This window comes from Anomaloglossus baeobatrachus, chromosome 11 (genome assembly GCF_048569485.1).
Source record: "Anomaloglossus baeobatrachus isolate aAnoBae1 chromosome 11, aAnoBae1.hap1, whole genome shotgun sequence".
In the NCBI taxonomy this organism is placed as follows: Eukaryota; Metazoa; Chordata; class Amphibia; order Anura; family Aromobatidae; genus Anomaloglossus; species Anomaloglossus baeobatrachus.
In genome coordinates, this window is record NC_134363.1 from 178,990,634 (window position 1) to 179,006,392 (window position 15,759).

Below are 15,759 nucleotides of genomic sequence, written 5' to 3' on the forward strand. Positions count from 1 at the left end.
TGGAAAGAGAGAGACCAGGAAAGAGAGAGACCTGGAAAGAGACAGACCTGGTAAGAGACAGATGGGGAAAGAGACATATTGGGAAAGAGACAGATGGGTAAAGAGATAGACAGACATGCAGACAGGGACAGAGACAGGCAAAGAGGGAAGGAGGAGACAGCCAGAGAGACAGACAAAGATAGATGGGGAAAGACACAGACCTTGATAGAGACAGACAAGGAAGGAGACAGACAGGAAAAGACACAGACAAAGAGACAGATGGGGAAAGAGACAGACCTGGGAAAGAGACAGACCTAGAAAGAGACAGATGGGGAAAGAAACAGACAGACAATAAAAGAGACAGACAGAGACAGGCAGACGGGGAAAGAGACAGACGGGGAAAGAGACAGACGGGGAAAGAGACAGACGGGGAAAGAGGCAGACGGGGAAAGAGACAGATGGAGCACATTACTTGGCCAATTTAGTTAAATCTGTGTGGAATATCTGTGGTGTTGAAATATATGCTGTGAAATGCTTCTATTAGCTTAGTTTTTGCCTTTTAATAATTACATTTCTATTTGTTTTGTGGTTTTTGTGTGCAGAATACACTTTTGTTAATACATTCTATTTTGTTAATAGCAGTTATTAACCCAGGCAAAGCCGGGTAGTACAGCTAGTTTATATATAAAGCTGAGTTTATGTATGTATGTATGTATACATGTCCGCTAAAGGAATCCGCAACGTCACATGTACAATCACAAAATTTTGCACAGACGCTACATTTGACTCAGGGAACGTCGTAGACTATGTTTTGAGGGGAAATTGTAACCCCGCGCATTATAGTTACTCTCCAAAAAACCTATCTCCATTAAAGTCAATAGAGCTAGGAGCTAAATTTCAGAAGATTACGCAACCACGCCCTTAAATGGAATGCTGGTGTGACACAATGCAGCCAGGGAAAGAGACAGACAGACACAGATACAGGGAAAGGGAAAGAGACAGGGAAAGGGAAAAAGATAGGGAAAGAGACAGGGAAAGAGACAGAAGACAGGGAAAGAGACAAAGAGAGAGGGAAAGAGACAGAGAGACAGACAGGGAAAGAGACAGAGACAGGGAAAGAGACAGAGACAGACAAACAGGAAAAGAGACAGAGACAGACAGGGAAAAAGACAGAGACAGGGAAAGAGACAGAGAGACAGACAGGGAACGAGACAAAGAGACAGACAGGGAAAGAGACAGAGAGACAAACTGGGAAAGAGACAGACAAAGAGCTAGAGAGAGACAGAGAGAGAGACAGAGAGAGACTAGGAGAGAAACAGAGAGACAGTTAGTATCCCAAGCAAAGCCGGGTACTACAGCTAGAATAAATACATATATATATATATATATATATATATATATATATATATATATATATATATATATATAGATATATATATATATATATACTGGATATATACTGTATATATATATGTATATATATATGTGTATGTATATATAGCTCTGGCAAAAATTAAGAGACCACTGCAAAATTGTCAGTTTTTCTGATTTTTCTCTTTATGTTTTTGAGTAAAACATAAATTGTTCTTTTATTTTATAAACTACTGACAACGTCTCCAAATTTCCAAACAATAAATTTTGTATTTTCCTAAAATGAGAAATGGCCGAAAAAACAAACAAAATACATTGCTTTCATACCTCAAATAATGCAAAGAAAATAAGTTCATAATCATTTAGAAACAACAATACTAATAGTGTTTTAACTCAGGAAGATTCAGAAATCAATATTTTGTGGAATAACCATGATATTTAATCACAGCTTTCATGCGTCTTGGCTGCTTTCCACTAGTTTTTCACACTGCTTTTGGGTGACCTTATGCTACTCCTAGTGCAAACATTTAAGCAGCTCTTCTTGGTTTGATGGCTTGTGACTATCCATCTTCTTCTTGATTGTATTCCAGAGGTTTTCAATGGAGTTCAGGTCTAGAGATTGGGTTAGCCCTTACAGGGTTTTGATGTGGTGGTCCTTCATTAACACACTGATTGACCTAGCTGTGTGGCATGGCGCATTGTCCTGCTGGAAAAAAAGGTCCTCAGAGTTGGGGAACATTGCCTGAGCAGAAGGAAGTAATTATTTTCCAGGATAACCTTGTATGCGGCATGATTCATACGTCCTTTGCTGTTGTTACCCCCAGTGTGAGCTTTTAAAACACTGCAAGCAGCTCATACTGGTCTGAGCACTGAGTGTACCCAAGCACAGCAATGCTCATGTAAGTTAAGATCATATGTAAAATGCCCAAACTCCGAACCCAAATTCAGTTTTTAAAGAAAAATCTGAACAACGAACCTCAGGTTTGCTCATCTCTATTTGTAGACAGTTTTAAGTGGAGCCTAAAATGTTTTCTTTTACACAATGGAAACAAATATGGATCAATCCCAATAGGTCACTCAACTAAGGTAACTGAAGAGCAAAACACAATTGCTCTATTCCTACAGAAAATATCATTCCACTATCATCACTGGCCAGTCTATGTGGGGCAGTGGGGTGAATCCACTAAGTCTCTGGTCCGAGAAGGAGCACAGACTGATATATTGTCACTCACACTATCTGCACCATTTGTTCAGTCTATATTTCTGGTGTCAACTGTGACAATTTCCAACTATTCAGTCACCTCAAAATGGCTGTTACACTTCCTGTTTCTGCTTTTATACCGGATCCTGATTGGCTATCCTATATCAAGAAGCTGCAAGATATTATGGAGAAGTGCGCTTGACCACACAAGGTCAAGTGATCATTTTCTTGCTGATGCAATTGTCTGAAATGTATAGAATGGAGGAGGACATTTAAGGTGCTTTTTGTAAAGTGATTTGCAAATTATTAAAATTTTCTGAGTTCAGAGAATTCCTAAAAATTAAACATGAATTGTATTTACTTTAAAATTAATTGCTTCTCTCAATTATTTACTGATTGATTTTGTGCTGACTTATCTGGCTATAGCAAGTTGAAGAAAAAAGACCGATTCTAACAATTTCATAATCGAGGAACGTTCTGAGGTGCAACTGTATCATATATTGCAGTAACTAGAGTTGAGTGAACCTTAGGCTCAAGGCTCAGGGTTCGGGTTCAGAAAATGACGTGAAAATCTCCATACTGAGTCGAGTGCTCTGCTCGTGTGTGTGATGCCCTGCATTGTGCACGCTGCGGGAAGTGTTTGATCGGCTCAAATTTGGCTTACTTTCAGCATTTTTAAATGTCTTGTTCACAGAGAATAAAAAACAAACACCGCCCACCCATCTTCAGAAGTGTTTTGCTTTTGGCCTATAGCAAAACATTTCCAGAGGTGGGTGGGCAGTGTTAGTTTTTTTTTATTCTCCATGGACAAGACATTCCAGAATGCTGAATGTAAGCCAAATTTGAGGCAATCAAACACTTCCTGCAGCGCGCACCATGTAGGGCATCACTCACACACGAGCACAGTGCTCGTCCTACCATGGTGATTTTCACATCATTTTCCAAGCCTGAACTCTGAGCCTCAAGCCTAATGTTCGCTCAACTCTAGCGGTAACCTCCACACTGAAGTAGACGAACACAAAGTATTCTGCTTTAATCTTGTATTTTTTGATAAAGCAGTGAGAAAAACAGATATCTTCCATTGTTTCGACCTATGCAAAAAGTTTTTTCAAAAACATCTGTAATGTGTGTGTAAAAGTTGTCCTAGTCAGTGTGCAAAGAATGGCGGTACTGCGTGGCTCTCAACTTCTATTCCATGCACACTGAATAGTTAGTCTTTCACACATTTCTTTGAAATTGTACTTGTCATATGTCGAAATGTTCTGTGATATGTTTTCCTAAGGCCGTGTTCATATGTTCAATATTTGTCTTTAGCATTTGTAAGTCACTTGATCACCATGTAAGTAATGGTATGATCCTATGACTCTAATTTAATTATTTCTTACCACATTGTAAATTTTTTCCTGTTTATTATATTAAGATTTTAAGCTCTGGTGTAGAAGAAGCCATCCCATCTGTGATACAAGATTACACGATGGATTCTTGCAGCTATAAGCTCTACCATGTAGAGGGCTTAGACTCCAGACAGTCTGGAGACTTACTTTTCAGGTAAAAAAGACATGGTCTTTGGAGAAGAATCCATAATGTTTCCCCTTGAAAATATTACAAAAACGTTCACTATGGGTATGTATCTCAATCTTTCTATATTTCTATTGGTTACAATTGCAAATAACTAGAAACTTGGATGAAAAAAGTAAACCCACTGCCTTCTACTTATTATAAACCAAAGGAAATTGGGTAAAGCTCTGGCCATCAAATATGTTGTAGAATATAAGGTCTCTGGGTTGAGTAGAGTCATTGTTTCCCAGTCTTTTAGAGTCAGAATCATAGACAAAAAGTAAAATAAGAGTTAATCTTAGTTTTCAATCATGGATGAAATTACTTTAAATTTCACTGTTATTTTTGAGGTTTTGCCATTTCTAACAGTGTTGCACATGCCGATCTGTTTTTGTAACTTGGGACTTATGGAAATAGAATAGTTTGTTGTGCTGCGATGATCTTGTAACTCTCAACCAGGACACTTTAATGGTTTTATAATCTTAATGCTGTGGGCGGCATGGTGGCTCAGTGGTTAGCACTGCAGTCTTGTGGTGGCTCAGTGGTTAGCACTGCAGTCTTGTAGTGGCTCAGTGGTTAGCACTGCAGTCTTGCAGCGCTGGGGTCCTGGGTTCAATTCCCACCAAGGACACCATCTGCAAGGAGTTTGTATGTTCTCCCCATGTTTGCGTGGGTTTCCTCCGAGTTCTCCGGTTTCCTCCCACACTCTAAAAACATACAGATAGGGACTCTAGATTGTGAGCCCCAATGGGGACAGTGTTGCCAATGTATGTAAAGTGCTATGGAATTAATAGCACTATAAAAATGAATAAAATATTATAATATTATTATTATATTAATTTGTGTGATGCATAAATAACTGAGATTGGAATACCCACCATGAGCCTGTTCTATTAGAGAATAAGTTCTTATAACCTCTAGTAAAGAGAACCTATTATGAGGGTTTTATGACCAAAATAAATCCATCTGAGTAAAGGCACTGTAATGCTGATTATACCTTTATTTTAGAAATCTGAATTTATGTTTTAAAGAAATGTATTGTTGAATTGTTCTGCAAATGAGCTGCAAGTAGGCGGGAAGAGGCACAACATAACGTAAAGTGTAATACTCGCCCACTGTTCTTATGGCTCATTGGTTTAACAATTCAACAATAAATATCTCTAAATCATAAACCAAGATTCTGACCAAGATTCCATTTCAGATATTTGCTAGGGCACCGATATGGCAGTAGAGAGGTTAGCGCGATCATCCTCTGGTTCTGCGCATTCATTAGCATTCATTAGCATATTAATACACTCACAGGGACTTGCTTTTATGCTAAGGGGGCCGACTAGCCAAGGAAATAAACACCCTTGTGACTAGTGGATGGCCTCATTAGCATATGATAAAAGATCTTCAGAAATAATTCTTTTAAAGATGTCATTATCTATGCTACTAGATACAGGGACAGATAGGCAGGGATTAGCAATATACACCCAGAACTGCTCATGGTTCTGGGTGTAAATTGCACCTGACAGGTTCCCTTTAAGTCTTTATCAATATTGTACTTTTCTACCCCAATGGACAACATTGGAAAAACTAACTTTGAATTTTCTTTCCAGCATTAAGAGATCTCATTTTTAATGGAAAATGTGTTTTTAGTTAATGGAAAAGCCTGTTTCTGCTTTTTTTTGAACCACAGATTGTAAATTTTAATATTTAGATTTTCTTTTCTGTAGGTCATATTAACCCTTCAGCCCACTTTTTTGGGATCTACGGCTCAGTGATGACTTATTTTTTGCGTCCCGAGCTGACGTTTCTAATGGTACCATTTTTGCGCAGATGCTACGTTTTGATCGCCTGTTATTGCATTTTGCGTAAAACTTGCGGCGACCAAAAAACATAATTTTGGCGTTTGGAATTTTTTTGCAACTACACCGTTTACTGATCAGATTAATTGATTTATTTTGATAGATCGGGCATTTCTGAACGCGGCGATACCAAATATGTGTATATTTATTTTTTTTTAACCCTTTAATTTTCAATGGGGTGAAAGGGGGGTGATTTGAACTTTTAGGTTTTTTTTTTTTAATTTTTTAAAACTTTTTTTAACTTTTTTTATTTTACTAGTCGGGGCTATAGCGATCAGCAATCCGATCGCTCTGATCTATCTGCTGATCACAGCTATACAGCTGTAAACAGCAGATACGGTCACTTCCTGCTTCACTGGCCTCCGGGACGAGTAAAAACGAAAGTGAAACGTCATAGCTGTAGGCGTCATCACATGACCCTGTGCTACCATGGCAACTACCGAAAGTCATGTGATCACTCACGTGACTTCCGGTGGGGGCGGCGGTAAGTGAAAATCTTCACCGCGCGTATATACATCTCGCTGCCAGAATTTGGCAGCGAGATGTAAGGGGTTAATGTTACGGGTGGAATGCGATTCCACTGGTAACATGCCGGCACACATGTCAGCTGTTGAAAACAGCTGATATGTGCGCCGATCGCCGCACTCTGCCCGCGGCAGGGGCGAGGCTTAACGGCACATGATCCATGACGGATAGATCCGTCAAAGGTCGTGAAGGGGTTAAAGGAGACGTCTTGATTGATCTCAGTCAGGGCTCTTTTGTTCACCATTTGTTTGCAGCCTGCGATTTTTTCAAGCACATCATAGTGCTGAAGATTAGAGTTGAGCGCGGTTCGCGGTTCGAGGTTCTCCAGTTCTAGGCTCGAGTGATTTTGGGGCCTGTTCTAGATCGAACTAGAACTCGAGCTTTTTGCTAAAGCTCGATAGTTCTAGAAACGTTCGAGAACGGTTCTGACAGCAAAAACACAGCTAATTCCTAGCTTGGTTTCCGCTGTAATAGTGTAAGTCACTCTGTGACTCACACTATTATGACATTTCAGTGTATAGTGTGCGGGACAGCGCCTTCAGATCACTGCTGTTTGTATAATGTATAATATAATTTTTTTTTTTTTTTCCTTGTCTTCCTTCCCTAAGCGCGCGCGTCTTGTGGGGCTGGCCAGCATGTCAGCCAATCCCAGACACACACAGCTAAGTGGACTTTTAGCCAGAGAAGCAACGGCATGTGTGATAGGATGTCCATGTCACATGTCCCTGCATTATAAAACCGGACATTTTCCTCCAGGACGCCATTATCTGCCTTCTGCGTCCTTGGTGTCAGACATCACTGGTGCAGCTCCGTCCTGAGTCCTATCGCTGATACAGATGTATGCGCTCCATACACAGCGCTGGACAGCTTAGGGATAGCACTTTCCATCAGTCCTTTTAAGGGCTCGTACCGGCAGGGTCAGAGCCATAGGTGACAGGTCCTGAAAACAGAGACAGCGTCTGTGTAGCTAAGGTCAGGGATTTCGTCGCTGCATTTACCCATTAGGAGGGAATAGAAAGGCAGGCTTCCTTTCCTCTACCCAGAACCCCACAATCCTGGCACTGTACCCTCCTGTCCTCTGCACACTCCAACTCATTATAACTAAGCCATTATACTAGCAAACACTCAGTGTACCTAGTGGCATCCTAAACGTGGCTATTGGACTTTGCTATAGTCCCACTAGTGCAAAGATATTTTCAGCACCTCTGCCTGCATTGCACACTCCAACTCATTATAACTAAGCCATTATACTAGCAAACACTCAGTGTACCTAGTGGCATCCTAAACGTGGCTATTGGACTTTTGTCTAGTCACACTAGTGCAAAGACATTTGCAACACGTCTGCCTGCATTGCACACTCCAACTCATTATAACTAAGCCATTATACTAGCAAACACTCAGTGTACCTAGTGACATCCTAAACGTGGCTATTGGACTTTGCTATAGTCCCACTAGTGCAAAGATATTTGCAGCACCTCTGCCTGCATTGCACACTCCAACTCATTATAACTAAGCCATTATGCTAGCAAACACTCAGTGTACCTAGTGGCATCCTAAACGTGGCTATTGGACTTTTGTCTAGTCACACTAGTGCAAAGACATTTGCAGCACCTCTGCCTGCATTGCAAACTCCAACTCATTATAACTAAGCCATTATACTAGCAAACACTCAGTGTACCTAGTGGCATCCTAAACGTGGCTATTGGACTTTGCTATAGTCCCACTAGTGCAAAGATATTTGCAGCACCTCTGCCTGCATTGCACACTCCAACTCATTATAACTAAGCCATTATACTAGCAAACACTCAGTGTACCTAGTGGCATCCTAAACGTGGCTATTGGACTTTTGTCTAGTCACACTAGTGCAAAGACATTTGCAACACGTCTGCCTGCATTGCACACTCCAACTCATTATAACTAAGCCATTATACTAGCAAACACTCAGTGTACCTAGTGACATCCTAAACGTGGCTATTGGACTTTGCTATAGTCCCACTAGTGCAAAGATATTTGCAGCACCTCTGCCTGCATTGCACACTCCAACTCATTATAACTAAGCCATTATGCTAGCAAACACTCAGTGTACCTAGTGGCATCCTAAACGTGGCTATTGGACTTTTGTCTAGTCACACTAGTGCAAAGACATTTGCAGCACCTCTGCCTGCATTGCAAACTCCAACTCATTATAACTAAGCCATTATACTAGCAAACACTCAGTGTACCTAGTGGCATCCTAAACGTGGCTATTGGACTTTGCTATAGTCCCACTAGTGCAAAGATATTTGCAGCACCTCTGCCTGCATTGCACACTCCAACTCATTATAACTAAGCCATTATACTAGCAAACACTCAGTGTACCTAGTGGCATCCTAAACGTGGCTATTGGACTTTGCTATAGTCCCACTAGTGCAGAGATATTTGCAGCACCTCTGCCTGCATTGCACACTCCTACTCATTATAACTAAGCCATTAAACTAGCAAACACTCAGTGTACCTAGTGTCATCCTAAACGTGGCTATTGGACTTTGCTATAGTCCCACTAGTGCAGAGATATTTGCAGCACCTCTGCCTGCATTGCACACTCCAACTCATTATAACTAAGCCATTATACTAGCAAACACTCAGTGTACCTAGTGGCATCCTAAACGTGGCTATTGGACTTTGCTATAGTCCCACTAGTGCAAAGATATTTGCAGCACCTCTGCCTGCATTGCACACTCCAACTCATTATAACTAAGCCATTATACTAGCAAACACTCAGTGTACCTAGTGGCATCCTAAACGTGGCTATTGGACTTTGCTATAGTCCCACTAGTGCAAAGATTTTTGCAGCACCTCTGCCTGCATTGCACACTCCAACTCATTATAACTAAGCCATTATACTAGCAAACACTCAGTGTACCTAGTGGCATCCTAAACGTGGCTATTGGACTTTGCTATAGTCCCACTAGTGCAAAGATATTTGCAGCACCTCTGCCTGCATTGCACACTTCAACTCATTATAACTAAGCCATTATACTAGCAAACACTCAGTGTACCTAGTGGCATCCTAAACGTGGCTATTGGACTTTTGTCTAGTCACACTAGTGCAAAGATATTTGCAGCACCTCTGCCTGCATTGCACACTCCAACTCATTATAACTAAGCCATTATACTAGCAAACACTCAGTGTACCTAGTGGCATCCTAAACGTGGCTATTGGACTTTGCTATAGTCCCACTAGTGCAAAGATTTTTGCAGCACCTCTGCCTGCATTGCACACTCCAACTCATTATAACTAATCCATTATACTAGCAAACACTCAGTGTACCTAGTGGCATCCTAAACGTGGCTATTGGACTTTTGTCTAGTCACACTAGTGCAAAGATATTTGCAGCACCTCTGCCTGCATTGCACACTCCAACTCATTATAACTAAGCCATTATACTAGCAAACACTCAGTGTACCTAGTGGCATCCTAAACGTGGCTATTGGACTTTGCTATAGTCCCACTAGTGCAAAGATATTTGCAGCACCTCTGCCTGCATTGCACACTCCAACTCATTATAACTAAGCCATTATACTAGCAAACACTCAGTGTATCTAGTGGCATCCTAAACGTGGCTATTGGACTTTTGTCTAGTCACACTAGTGCAAAGATATTTGCAGCACCTCTGCCTGCATTGCACACTCCAACTCATTATAACTAAGCCATTATACTAGCAAACACTCAGTGTACCTAGTGGCATCCTAAACATGGCTATTGGACTTTGCTATAGTCCCACTAGTGCAAAGATATTTGCAGCACCTCTGCCTGCATTGCACACTCCAACTCATTATAACTAAGCCATTATACTAGCAAACACTCAGTGTACCTAGTGGCATCCTAAACGTGGCTATTGGACTTTGCTATAGTCCCACTAGTGCAAAGATATTTGCAGCACCGCTGCCTGCATTGCACACTCCAACTCATTATAACTAAGCCATTATACTAGCAAACACTCAGTGTACCTAGTGGCATCCTAAACGTGGCTATTGGACTTTTGTCTAGTCACACTAGTGCAAAGACATTTGCAGCACCTCTGCCTGCATTGTACACTCCAACTCATTATAACTAAGCCATTATACTAGCAAACACTCAGTGTACCTAGTGGCATCCTAAACGTGGCTATTGGACTTTGCTATAGTCCCACTAGTGCAAAGATATTTGCAGCACCTCTGCCTGCATTGCACACTCCAACTCATTATAACTAAGCCATTATACTAGCAAACACTCAGTGTACCTAGTGGCATCCTAAACGTGGCTATTGGACTTTGCTATAGTCCCACTAGTGCAAAGATATTTGCAGCACCTCTGCCTGCATTGCACACTCCAACTCATTATAACTAAGCCATTATACTAGCAAACACTCAGTGTACCTAGTGGCATCCTAAACGTGGCTATTGGACTTTTGTCTAGTCACACTTGTGCAAAGACATTTGCAGCACTTCTGCCTGCATTGTACACTCCAACTCATTATAACTAAGCCATTATACTAGCAAACACTCAGTGTACCTAGTGGCATCCTAAACGTGGCTATTGGACTTTGCTATAGTCCCACTAGTGCAAAGATATTTGCAGCACCTCTGCCTGCATTGCACACTCCAACTCATTATAACTAAGCCATTATACTAGCAAACACTCAGTGTACCTAGTGGCATCCTAAATGTGGCTATTGGACTTTTGTCTAGTCACACTAGTGCAAAGACATTTGCAGCACCTCTACCTGCATTGCACACTCCAACTCATTATAACTAAGCCATTATACTAGCAATTGATGCTGTCAGTTTAAGGGCCGTAGTTGCATTGTCAGGGATATTTATTCTTTATTATTCTGCTGTTAATAAAGCTAGACCACCGCTGCAATCTACACCACCTCTCAATTTTTACTACCACATTTTCAGTGCACAATCTTGTCGCAATCAACATGAGTGTCAAAATGACAGATGCTGGTGGAAAGGGGAAGAGGCGTGGTGGAAAAGGAAAAAAAGGGTTTGTCCGTGGGGAAGGTGGCAAAGCTCCATTATCATCTGCTGAAGATAGACCATCTACCAGCAAAAGTAAGATGTCTACTACTTACCGTGGACAATCCGATGTGCTCCCTTTTTTACGGACACGAACAACAGGAACAAAGGTAGATGATAGTCAAAAAAGGAAAATGCTTGAATGGATCTAAGGTGGTCCAACAAGTGCCCTCTCAGCCACTTCAAGTACCGCATCCAAAAAACACCAGTCCTCTGAGTTGTCATCCCAATCAAACTTGCTTTCTCCCAGCTCTGAAGTCTCCATCAGCCCTGCACAGTATGGTGGAACGGAGATGGCTGAGTCTGCAGAGCTGTTCAGTCACACTATAGCCTGGGAATCAGAGGTCTGCTCCCAAGCTACAATGAGTACAGAACAGGAAATGGTCTGCAGTGATGCCCAGAACCTTTGTGACTCTGATTCAGGCCGTGAGGACCAAGTTTCTGAGCATAATGTTGACCCTTTGTCACAAACTGTAACACCTGTGGTTATAGACAATGAGGAACATACTGATGAAGATGAGACGCAGATACCCGATTGGGATGACAACTTAAATATTCGGTCAGGGCAAGAATAGGCTCGGTCTGAGGGGGAGGGGAGTGCAAACACAACAATTAATGATGAAGTTCTAGATCCCACCTACTGTAAACCCACAGTCAGGCACTCGAGGAGGTCAACAGAGGTGGTGGAGGAGGATGCAACTGATGACGAAGTTACCTTGCGCCTTCCTGGACACAGTCGGAGTACTGGTAGCATGTCTACAACTGCATCCTCAGCCACCACTCTGCCTCTGAGCATTATTCGGGGTGGATCAACAGGTCGCATGGCCTCTAAGCCTTGCCTAGCCTGGTCCTTTTTTGACATAGAAAAAGATCGCCCAAATTATGTGATCTGTAAAATTTGTCATGATTCTGTTAGTAGAGGTCAAAACCTCAGCAGTTTGACAACTTCTTCCATGAATCGTCACATGAATAAATATCATATGGCCCGGTGGGAAGCTCACCGTGCTGCAATGCGCCCTAGTGGAGCGAACCATCAACCGCCTGCCCCTTCCAGTGCATCCGCGCGCTCGTCATCTTCTAGGACTGTGGGGACAGCTGTCACACCTGTTTTTCCACCCACAACTTCCACCACTGTAACCGCAACAGGCAGTTTGCTTGGTAGGTCGTCAGTTGGTTTGGAAGGGGAAACAAGTGAGTGTGTACAGCTCTCTCAGACATCGATAGCACCAACGTTGGATGAAGGCAACATCATGTCTCCACCTGCACTTTCCTCACAAACCTGCATTTTCCAGGGACACCCTACTCAACACCGTCTACACACAGCAGCCAGATCTCTGTCCCTCAGATGTGGTCAAATAAAAGGCCACTTCCTGCGACCCATGACAAAGCTAAGAGGTTGACTCTATCCCTCTGTAAGCTGTTGGCTACCGAAATGCTGCCTTTCCGCCTAGTGGACACACAGGATTTTAGAGACCTTATGTCTGTCGCTGTGCCCCAGTACCAGATGCCTAGTCGCCACTACTTCTCTAAGAAAGGTGTGCCCGCGCTACACCAGCATGTCGCACACAACATCACCGCTTCCTTGAGAAACTCTGTGTGTGAACGGGTGCATTTCACCACCGATACTTGGACCAGTAAGCATGGACAGGGACGTTACATGTCGCTGACTGGGCACTGGGTAACTATGGTGATAGCTGGTGAAGGGTCTGCTGCACAAGTCTTGCCGTCCCCACGACTTGTGTGTCAATCCTCTGTCTGTCCAAGTTCCGCCACTGCTTCTGCATCCTCCACCTCATCTGGGTCCTCCACCTCCGCCCCAAGCCTGCCTGATCAGGCAACCAGCATTCTAACTGCGCAGAAGGAATCACGCACCCCTCATTACTATGCTGGCAGCAGAGCGCAACGGCATCAGGCGGTCTATAGCTTGACATGTCTTGGGAATAAGAGTCACACAGCTGAGGAGTTGTGGTCAGCTCTGCGGTCCGAGTTTAATAAATGGTTGTCTCCACTCAACCTGCAGCCTGGTAAGGCCGTGTGCGACAATGCTGCAAACCTGGGTGCGGCCCTTCGCCTGGGCAAGGTGACACACGTACCTTGTATGGCTCACGTGTTGAACCTTGTCGTCCAGCAATTTTTAACACACTATCCCGGCCTAGATGGCCTTCTGAACAGGGCACGAAAACTGTCTGCTCACTTCCGCCATTCAACCGCCGCAGCTGAGCGACTTGCATCGCTCCAGAAGTCTTTCGGCCTGCCGGTTCATCGCCTGAAATGCGATGTGGCGACACGCTGGAATTCAACTCTCCACATGTTACAGCGACTGTGGCAGCACCGCCGAGCCCTGGTGCAATACGTCATGACGTATAGCCTGGGCCAACGAGATGTAGAGGTGGGGCAGATCACCCTGATGGAGTGGTCTCACCCTTCTGCACAGTTTCGACATGGCGACGAATATGTTTAGCGCTGACAATGCCATTATCAGCATGACGATTCCAGTCATTTACATGCTGGAGCACAAGCTAAACACTATTCGGAGTCAGGGGGTGGGACAAAAGGAAGGGGATGAACTACAGGAGGATTCATATGCGCAAGACACAACAACATCACCAAGGTCCAGACGTTCATCATCACCAAGGCGCCAGGCATGGGACCATGGGGGACAGGGATCAACAAGGGCGCATGGTAGCAGGCGAGATGTTGAGGAAGGTGCAGGAGGACATGAAGAAATGGAGGACGAACTGTCCATGGACATGGAAGACTCAGCAGATGAGGGAGACCTTGGTCAAATTTCAGTTGAAAGAGGTTGGGGGGAGATGTCAGAGGACGAAAGAACGGTTAGCACCTCTATGCCACAAACACAGCGTGGACTTGGTCCGCATGGCTGCGCAAGACACATGAGTGCCTTCTTGTTCCACTACCTCCAACATCACCCTCGTATTGTCAAAATTAGAAGTGATGATGACTACTGGCTTGCCACACTATTAGATCCCCGGTACAAGTCCAAATTTTGTGACATAATTCCAGCCATAGAAAGGGACGCACGTATGCAGGAGTATCAGCAGAAGCTGTTACTCGATCTTAGATCGGCTTTTCCATCAAACAACCGTGCAGGTGCAGGGAGTGAATCTCCCAGTTGTAACTTGACAAACATGGCACGGTCTCGTCATCTTCAACAGTCTACCCGTACCAGTAGGACCGTATCTGGTGCTGGTAACAGCAATTTTATGGAATCTTTTCATAATTTTTTTAGACCCTCCTTTGCAAGGCCACCAGAGACAACAAGTCTGACACATAGTCAACGGCTGGAGAGGATGATACAGGAGTATCTCCAAATGAACATCGATGCCATGACTTTGCAAATGGAGCCTTGCTCATTTTGGGCTTCAAATCTAGAAAAATGGCCAGAGCTATCCAGTTACGCCTTGGAGATTTTGTCGTGTCCAGCTGCCAGTGTTGTCTCTGAACGTGTCTTCAGTGCTGCTGGGTGTGTGCTGACAGATAAGCGCACGCGTCTGTGCAGTGACAATGTGGACAGACTGACGTTCATCAAAATGAACAAGTCATGGATCCAGAAGGAATTTACTACCCCGTGTCATCCTGGGGAGAGTAAATGCTTGTGGAATGTGTTTGATGCAAATCAAAACATCCTGTTTGCAACTAGGGCACAGCTGCTGCCACTGAAGGGGTGGGTGTGTGTGGGGCCCAATTTTTGGAAAAAAGGGAGACTCCGCTTGGAGTAACCCTTGCTTACATTGTTTTTAAAAGAAGCCAAGATGAACAGAGCTGGGATCAGGAAAGACTTTGCTACCTACCCTGGTGTCATCCTGGGGACGGTTAATTATGGCGTATTTTTGAATGTGCTTGATGCAAATGTAGCTGTGAAGTGTACAACTGGGGCACAAGTGCTGCCACTGAAGGGGTGGGTGTGTGTGGGGCCCAATTTTTGGAAAAAAGGGAGACTCCGCTTGGAGTAACCCTTGCTTACATTGTTTTTAAAAGGAGCCAAGATGAACAAGTCATGGTTCAGCAAAGACTTTGCTACCTACCCCGGTGTCATCCTGGGGACGGTTAAGAATGGCGTATTTTTGAATGTGCTTGATGCAAATCTAGCTGTGAAGTGTACAACTGGGGCACAACTGCTGCCATTGAAGGGGTGGGTGTGTGTGGGGCCCAATTTTTGGAAAAAAGGGAGACTCCGCTTGGAGTCACCTTGCGGTGTTTTACATGATTTTA